We start from the raw sequence: 9558 nt of genomic DNA, 5'->3' as shown, positions 1-9558 counted from the left end.
TATTTACTACTCTTGTCATTTCTCATTTAAAAATTAAGATCTGACCAGGTTAGTTTACTCAGCTTTAATTAGATAGTTGAGTCCTACGTTTTCAACATTTTTCTGTATTATCGATGCACAAAAATAAAGCGTGATCTCTACTAGCATGGCTAAAAGTAGTCCCAGTATTAGTGAATAGCTTTTCTGTGGGTTTTATGAGGCCTTTGTCTTTCAGGGGTGTTTGTACTCCACGGTGTGCTGCTGTTAGGGCTGTGAGATGAAGGCTATGATTGTAAGAGGCCAGACAAGCATGGTCTAGTTTCAGGTAGGTGACGATAAATTCAGGGAAGTCTCTGTCCTGCACAGTTTGTAGGAATATTTCAGTTGCCATGTGTAGCATCTGTTTGGGACAGGTAAAAAAGTGAAGTGTTGAATTTTCCTACAAGACACACACACACACACACACACACACACACGTCTTACTAATTACTAGCCTTAAATTTTGAACTAACTAAGAGAATGGAAAGAAAGACCAACCTGTCCAGTGGAAGGTAGGCTTCCTGTTCAGCTCATGCTACACTCCTTTAAGTTACAGGCAAGGTTTCTTGATGCCATTCAATCCACTGCCAAACCTACATTAAAAACAGTCGCATGAAATGGCTGTGTTGCCCCACAGGGAGCTGAAACCTTAAGTTTTGTTCCAATTTGGAAGATTAGAAATCTCACTATTTATAGCAATAAGACATTTTTGCAAAAGGTTATTTATTGAATTGTACTTTTTTTTACCTTTTAGTATGCAACCTACAGGGTGGATGTCAAAAGAATTGGTAGTGTGCAGGAGATTCTGGAGAAAATGTTTATATTTCAATAAAGCAGGAGAGTATTTGTCGTGTACTGTAGGTTATACAGCTGATGTAACATTGCTACCTCCCCTCAAGACCTGCTTCTTTTATGATAACATAAAGATGGGCAGGAGGAAAGGGAGCAGTATGCGGTAGGAAAGCAGGTCTTAAAGTTTCCAGCCTCTCCGTTTATCCAGTTGTCTTTGAAAGGACACCATCTTGGGATTGAAGCCAGAAGAAAAAAAATGGTAGTTTAAATTAGAACTTGTATGAAATTGTCAACTATAGACAAGCTTAGTATCTTAAATGTTCAGTGCTCTTTATAGAGTTCTATACGCCAAAAACAGTATAGACTTGGTTTCGAGGTGGCTTTAGTGAAAGTGAAGTTGATACGTGGCAATCCGACAAGACTGGGAAGTAGTTGTTACAGCTTTTATATTAGACCTTTGTGTCTATTTTAACAGTCTATTATTTCACACAAGTGGTACAGTTCTTAACTGAAATAATTGACCTTGATGAATATGTGATGAAAAGTTTCCTGTATGTTAAGATTCTGCTGTTGCTAAATCAGCTTGGCCTCAAGAAGTACAAATGATCCTCTTGTTTGGAAACAACATAGGAGCAAAGGGATTTCTGGAATATGATTTGGGTCCCATAGCTTGCTTTCAGCTGATAATTACATTTCCCTTCTATATCTAGTTACTTGTGCGTTGTCTTAACAAACAAGAAGCCTTTCGCCACACCATTCTGTGATCTCTTTCCAGTCTACTATAGTTTCCTGAAGGGGTTTCATGAACTTGCCCTTGTTTACTTTCATCTGAAGGTTTATCGGGTCCATATACCAGTGCTTGATGCTTCATCACACTTGAGATAGGCACTGGGTTTTCTAAAGTGCTCTTCCAAAACTTTGGTGTTTTCTTCGTTAATGATGAATAATTAAATTGGCCACCACTTTTCATCTTTCTTTCAAACTACTTATTTGTTTTCCAGTAGTCAGACTGCTGGTTGATATCTTTAAAAATGAGAATGGAGCCATTTAAGAAGTAAATAGTAAATATCTCCCAGATCCTTTAAGTTCTGAACTCTGGAATGTGAAATACTAATTTTTCCCTTCATTAACTTAATAAAGAAATTTACTGTACATTAATAACAGTAATAGAAGTATTCAGAAACCTGTATTCAGCTAGCATTGTTTACTGTTAGCATAATTTGTTTAGATGTTCACTGAGGAGGACCTCAGAAGCCACCTGTTTAACTTGTGATTTTTTGTTTAGAACTTAAAAGTTTTATTTCAAGAGCCTACTTGTTATTTCAAGCATTCCATTGCACTTAGCATTTTTCATTCACCTGCTAGGATGCTTTTTACTTGAGAGAAATGTCTAAATACAGTATGAAGTTAAATGACTAATGCTTTGTTCAGACTCATGTAAATCCATTTCTAATGTATGAAATCTTAAGGATTTACATTGGGTACATTTTAGTATGGGGGTATAATAACTAGGACAGTACATAGTAGGTATTCAAATCCTTGTTAAATTTGCTGTGAATATTAATATTGCCCTACAGATTGTAGAAAATAGCAATAAAGTACTGTTAACTTTCAGGTCACCTACAAAGGCTCACAAATTTTTTATCCCCTACCTGTGACTTAAGAGTATTCCCATTCATCCTTCCCCCTGTGCCTCTCTGTTGGTCTCAGGAATTTCCTCAAAATACCACAGATCCATTACGTTTTTACTTCGGTTGAATACATCTCTCACATCTAATTTTTGCTTTTTTCCTATAGTTTGTCAGTGGAATGGTTGTGACTGGCCTTGTAGGAACCAAGATGAGTGGGACCATTCTCTAACTTTTTCAGTTGCCTGTTCATTGTTGCATAAGTTGCGAGTAAATCTACTCACATCCTTCGTGTCTTTAGCAACCAGCCACCCACCTAAACATCACATCAGTGGAATTAAGTCACTAGAGATTGTCATTCAGTAGTTGCTTTTCATCTTTCAAATAGTATGAGGAGACAGATGACGCACACACCAACCACCTACCTACAAGGCTCTGTTGTCTACAGCCTAGTATCTCCACTTTTAATCCTTACAACTAAGGAGACACTGGGTTAGGATCTGCAATGGTTATTTTTAGACACACGACCTACAGCCAGTGTTCACAGCCAACAGCTGTGGCCCACAGTTGATCTTTATTTAGGATAGGCAACGGAATCCTTTCAAGACCTAAGTTTAACCCTGTTTATTAGAATCCCAGGAGAGCTATTTGCAAGACAACCTTCTCAATGGCAGGACCATTCAGATTTGAATGATCTGGTGTCGGTCCAGGTGCTGATGGTCTGGTCGGCTTCTCTTCCGACCACCCCCCATCCCCAGGTGGATCCTGGTTGAGGTGCATCCAAAGTTGAGGCCCACTGTCCTTGATGAAATTTAAAGTATTTTATAGTATTGAGTTTTTTCCTCAGATCGAAGAGGGAAGCAACTATGTAAGTGCAAAAAAGATGAACTTTTCCACATCTTACATTAAGGGGCCCACTGTCCTTGATGAAATTTAAAGCATTTTATAGTATTGAATTTTTTCCTCAAATTGAAGAGGGAAGCAACTATGTAAGTGCAAAAAGATGAACTTTTCCCCATCTTACATTAAGGAGAAAACTTCTTGAACTTTCTGTCCAGAGCTTTCTGATTGTTTTCAAAGTCCATTCTTTGCTTAAATCATGCTGCTGTTCTACTACCTGAGATGCTGGTATTCAAAGAGAAAAAAGTCATGGTTTTATTGGATGTCATGGTTACTTGTTTCCACTGAAGCAACTTTTAAAATATAATTGCCATGGATCGATAGATGCTTGAGTTTTTGAGTGGATGAGTACCAAAGCAAAGCATGGACTTGGCAGGGTTTTAAATAAGAATGGGTGCGAGGTATTACTCCCTGGAAAGCCACACATGCCTACCCTGCAGTCAAATACATATGTCTTTTTTCCCCCCTAATTTTACATAAACAAGTGAATTACGTATCTCAGATGTAAAAGGAGCCATGATTCTAGGACAGACAGAATTCAAAGCTAAATGTTGGCCTGTTAGTGTAGAACCTGGAAAGGAGATTTACATATTACACAATCCTGTGTCAAACCAAAACTTGCTCTGTGAGATCTGAAATAACATCTGTGTAGATATCCCAAATCTTTCTAATCCAGCATTTTTCTTTAATAGAATAGGAATTGTTTTATAGACAATCATCAGTTCTGTTTAGCTTGTTCTTGGCTGGTTAGAGGATTTGATAAATGAATCTGGTTGTTTTGATACTGTTCACTGTCATTCTTGATTGCGTAGAGATCGATGATCTTTCCTCACCTTTGCAAACTGTTTTAGCCTCTTCCCACAGAAGCCTGGCCTTAATGCTTTATGGTTACTTTCCTCTGACCCTTGTGACTAAGTGCCAAATTTCTCGCATAAATCCATTGTAGCTTGGTAACGACAGTAGCGTGATGTAGTTGAAAACGTAAGCTTTTCCCAAGGACAGGTGCCTGAGGAAAGTTAATAAGAATTTTTAGTTCATAGTTGTTGGATTAAGTAACACACATACTGTATAGAAAGTGATTACCACAAGACCTGACACATAGTAAGTGTTCATTACAAATACCAGCATTTGCAAAAGGATGTTCTTTTCTGTTTGTCAATATTCAACTTGGTTATCCTTATTTGTTGACTGAAGTACAGGAAAATCGTTGATCATCTTTTCCTAGGTACTAACAGCTCAATTTTTTTTCCCTAGTATTTTACTTTACACTTGAGAACTTTACATTGTTTTCCCTTTTCTCATAGTAGAGAAAAACACCTGTAATACCTCCATCCTCCATGATCATTTTGACTTTTACTAGTGTTAGCAAAGTTGGCAGATTGATGCTTGCTGTTTAAAGCTATTTAGGAGATGTGATATTAGGCCAGTCCCAGTGTCCTTCCTTCCATCCATCTGGTAGTTAATGAATGCCTATCACATTTTTTACGGGCTAGTAAAGGAGACAGACAAATCAAGAAATGAGTGCAGCAGTGGTTTATAACCCTCCTAGGAGTTGGTACACATTTCTGTTTGGATGGACTAAGATAAGTTTAACAGAATGCTCACTTGAATTTGGAAAGAGAAAAACCAGTTTCCTAGACAGATAGAAGGTAGCATGTACCTAAAGTCTCAGATACATGAAACATGTATTCAGGGACCATGTAAACTAGTGTGAATAGAATATGGGAAATGAGGCTGGGGATCAGAATAAAGAGTGTTAGATGACTTACTAAAAGATTGGATTTGGCTTTGTATAAGCAAAGGAGAGTTATTGAAGAAATAGGGAAGGATAAGTGAGAGAATTCTATTAATATGATGAGGATGGGGAACAAGATTGGAAGCTTGCTTCCAATCATCAGAACTAGTAATATGACTCAAGCTGAGCTAATAATAGCCATCATTGAGCTTTTGCTATGTGCCAGGCAATGTAGTAAGCACTTTGCATTTGTTAGCTGATTTAATCCTTGAAGAGATCATTCCCATTTAACAGAAAACTTGATCATAGTTGCTTACGGTCACATAGGTTATAAGTGACAAAGATCTGCATTCAAGCCCAGGTGTGTCTAACTCCAAAGTGCTTGCTTCTGATGAATGTAACCTTTGGCAAAAAGTAGTAAGGACAACAACATTAAGTATGGGGAGGAGAGCAAGGATACAAGAGATGTTAAGAAGGTAGGACATAGGTCAGCTGATTTGTTGGAAGGCAGAAGGCAATGCAAGGAAAAGTAAAAGTTCATGATGTCCATCCAGGGTTTGGACGTAAAACACTTTGCTTTGGACAGCATCATTAAACAGAGTTGGAAAAAAGAAATTGAGGGGAAAAAGGTCATTTCACAATGAATTATAGGCGTTCATAGGACATGTAAATCCCAGAAGATTAGTAGGCAGCTAGGCAGATGGGTCTGATGTTTAGAAGAGAGCTGACTTTTGTCAATCTTGAAGAGTTAGTTGTGAGTGGTGTGGCCTAGACAAGACTCGCAGGGAAAAAACAAAGGTGATAACTCACAAATGCCAAGAGAAGCGGGTAGAGGAAGAGAAGCTAGCAAAAGAGACCAAGAAATAGTATTAGTTAAAAGAAAAAATTAGAAAATAATGCTGTTGGGGAATCAAAGTTTTTCAAAGAGGAGGATCAACAGGGTCAAAATCAAGACACTGCGTCAAGGTGGTAACATTTTAGAAGGTCTGAATATCAAATGTTGGCAAGGAGGTTGGAAAACAACATAGGAACTCTCAGGCACTGTCTTCGGGAGTATAAATTGGTATAACTTATGAGGGCAGTTGGTAGTATTTATTTACTAAAATTAAACATGTGCATAGCCTTATGAACCAGCAATTCCACTAGGATATATATATACACACATATATATGCCCTGTAAACATTCCTTCATATTTGCCAGAGACATGCAAGAATGTTCATCACAGTATTGTTTATAATAATAAAATTTGGAAATAAAGTGTCTGTGACATAAGAATGGATAAGTTGTGCTATATTCATTTAATGGAATGCTGTACAGTTAAAATGAATAAGCCAGCATTAAGTGAATCAAGAATTACCCTCCAAAACGGTGGTTATTTAAAAAAAAAAAAAAAAAAAAAAGTCAAGTTAAATGGCCTCATTTCTTGTATGTAAAGTTTTTGATGTAAAACAATAGTGTGTGGTTTATGTATACATTTATTTAAAGTAAAGGGGTTTGTTAAAGTGTATTTATTTTGAGAGAGAGAGAGTGAGCAGGGGAGGGGTAGAGGGCGAGAGAGAATCCCAAGTAGGCTCTGTACTGTCAGCACAGAGCCTGATGCGGGGCTCGACCCCAAGATATGTGAGCTCATGACCTGAGCCAAAATCAGGAGTCAGACGTTCAACCAACTGAGCCACCCACGTGCCCTAAAGTAAAGGTTTCAAAGGGTGCCTGGCAAGCTCAGCCAGTGGAGCATGTGACTCTTAATATCGGGGTTGGGAGTTCAAGCCCCATGTTGGGTATATTTTAAGATTTTAAAAATAAAATCTTAAAAAATAAATAAAGGCTTAAAAAACAGGTTTGGGAATTACAAAAACAAAATTCAGGACAGAGGTTCTCTTTATAGGAGGGAGAGGCACATTGGTAGCCTATAATTTTTATTTCTTAAAAAACATTTAAAAATTTTTTTTAAAGTTTATTCATTTTTTGAGAGAGAGAGAGAGAGACAGAGTGTGATCACTCCGAGGGGCAGAAAGAGAGGAAGACACAGAATCTGAAGCAGATTCCAGGCTCCGTACTGACAGCACAAAGCCCGATGTGGGGCTTGAACTCACAAACCATGAGATCGTGACCTGAACTGAAGTCAGACACTTAACCAACTGACCACTCAGGAGCCCCTTAAAAAACATTCTTAAATGTGGCAAAATGTTAATTAAGATTTGATGTCTTTGTTAATTTTGGATCTATATAGGATATTTTTTAAAAGTTAAAACAATAAAACTATTATATTTTATACCCTACTAAAAAAAATGGCTAGATAAAAATGCATCTACAATTAAAACAAGGTTTTCTTGGGTTTGTATACTCTCCAAAATGACATGGTATTTTTACTGATTTACCAAGAATGATGAGAGAATTAAGGGAAGTCCACCAGGATATGTGACACAACTTTTTAGGAGGAAAAGTGGCTCCAATGATATCTAAAACATTACTACCCTTTGTAATTTCCAAAGTGCTCGTATGTAGGTATTAATCCCTTCTTTATAGATGAAGGTATATCTCAGAGATGTTAAATGACTTGCTAAAGGCACCCAGCTGGTAGTAGTGAGCGATGAGTTAGGTGTTCAGGTTACAGACCTGTAGATGTTAGAGCGGGAACTTGAACCCAAGTTTTTTGTTTCAAGGCAGGCTAAACTATGCTGTGTTCCTGGACCCTACTGTTTTGCCCAGAGAACTATTACTGAAGTTAAATGCTTTGTGCTATTTAGAATTTTAGAAGAAAGAATTGTTGAACTATGGATGTTTTCTAAACTATGCATTTTTATACAGTATTTGTATATCCCTTTTGATATATACAACATACTTTAAGCTGACAGTTCTTTTTTTTTTTTTTTTTTTTCCCCACAAACCCCTGTTATGCTGGCATTGGGATTTCCTCTTGCAATGAGGAACTACATCTTTAAGATGGTGAAGGTAAGTGTCTAAGATCATTTACCAATTCCATGAATTAGAAACTATCATCCGTCTCTCCCTTAAGTGAAATACAGCGTCCTGCGAAAGAAACTACTCTAGAAGATAAGATACCAGTAGTGAAGTGGCCAAGAGCTGTATGTTATAGATGTATTGATTATCAGAAACTGCCAAGCTTTCTTGCTAAAGTATTATAATTAGAAACCAAGAAAGTAGGGTCTATCTGTTCTTACCTTTCATCCCAACCACCATATTCTACTTTAGGCCAAAGAGTGAGTTCTCCTAGGTAAAATGAGGGAAAACATTACCATTCTTGAAAACTATGATAAACCCACAAATTCTAAAGTTTGTTAGATTTTGCCATGAGGAGATCCTTCATCAACTTGGTAATAACAGTTTCCACAGAGCAGTGGGAATTAAAGACAGGGAACAAGTTAAACAAATGGGAGATCAAGACCTAGACTTCAAGAGAATGTCACTTTTTCAAGATGCTTTGGAGATTAAGGTGGAAAGGAGAGATGGAGGGCAGAAACCAGAAGGAAATAAGGGTAAAACAAAGGGTCATGACAGTTGACAGATCTGAGCATGATTGTAATTTGAATGAAAAAGAACTTGTAGAGAAGGAGAGGGAAAATTGATGGAGCCAGACCAGGCCCCAAAGGAGACAAAAGGTGGGCCTTGAAAAAAAATACCTTTTCTCAGAAACTAAGGGAATAAGGGAATGGTTATAAATAAATTTATAGCTGTGAGAGGAGAGGTTTTTTTACTATCTGGCTTCAATATTTTTTGTGAAGTAGGAAAATATCTGATGTAATTTGTGGAGTAGGAGGGAGTAAAAAAGGGATTTAAAGGGAATGGAGACAGTCTGGAATAGACAGTAGATTAAAAACAAAGGCATTAATCGTGGTGTTAACCACCAAACTGAGTTTGGAAATCATGAAAGTATAGTGGCTTTATCATTATTTCTAGCATCTCAGCTGAATGGCTTATAGGCCAGGCATATTATAGGACTGATCCAGAATTGTGAGTTGGATGACAGAGGAGAAAGACAAGGATGAAGGGGATTGAGGGCACTGATGCCAGGCAGAATATAGCACTGTTCTAAGAATGTGATTTGGAAGAAATACCAGGAAAGGAAAAGAAAAAAAATGGAAGGGGATTGAAAACATTGGTGAGAGAGTAGGTCATGTGACCAATTAAGAGATTTAGGCCAGATATGGAAATGGGACCAAGAATAAATTGGAAGAAAAAGCAGTCTTACAGGAATAGAGCTCTTGATGAGATTCTGGATTGGGCATACTGGAGGTAATATGAATGGAAAGAGAAGGGTATTGCAATCAGTCAGAGCTACTCTATAACAAAGTAGAGAGCATGGCCAAGGGAATGGGTTGAGGTGGCCTTGGAACTGTGATTCTTGGGTGTTTGACAGACCATCCACAGGAATGTTGAAATACCTTAGGAAATGAGGAAGTAAATTGAGATTTAAAGGCTTAACATGATCCAGGTATAATGTTATTGTGGGGGAATGACCTGGG

This window comes from Panthera pardus, unplaced genomic scaffold, assembly GCF_024362965.1.
Source record: "Panthera pardus isolate Hobbes unplaced genomic scaffold, ASM2436296v1 HiC_scaffold_13, whole genome shotgun sequence".
Taxonomy (NCBI): Eukaryota; Metazoa; Chordata; class Mammalia; order Carnivora; family Felidae; genus Panthera; species Panthera pardus.
This window is presented reverse-complemented; position numbering follows the sequence as displayed.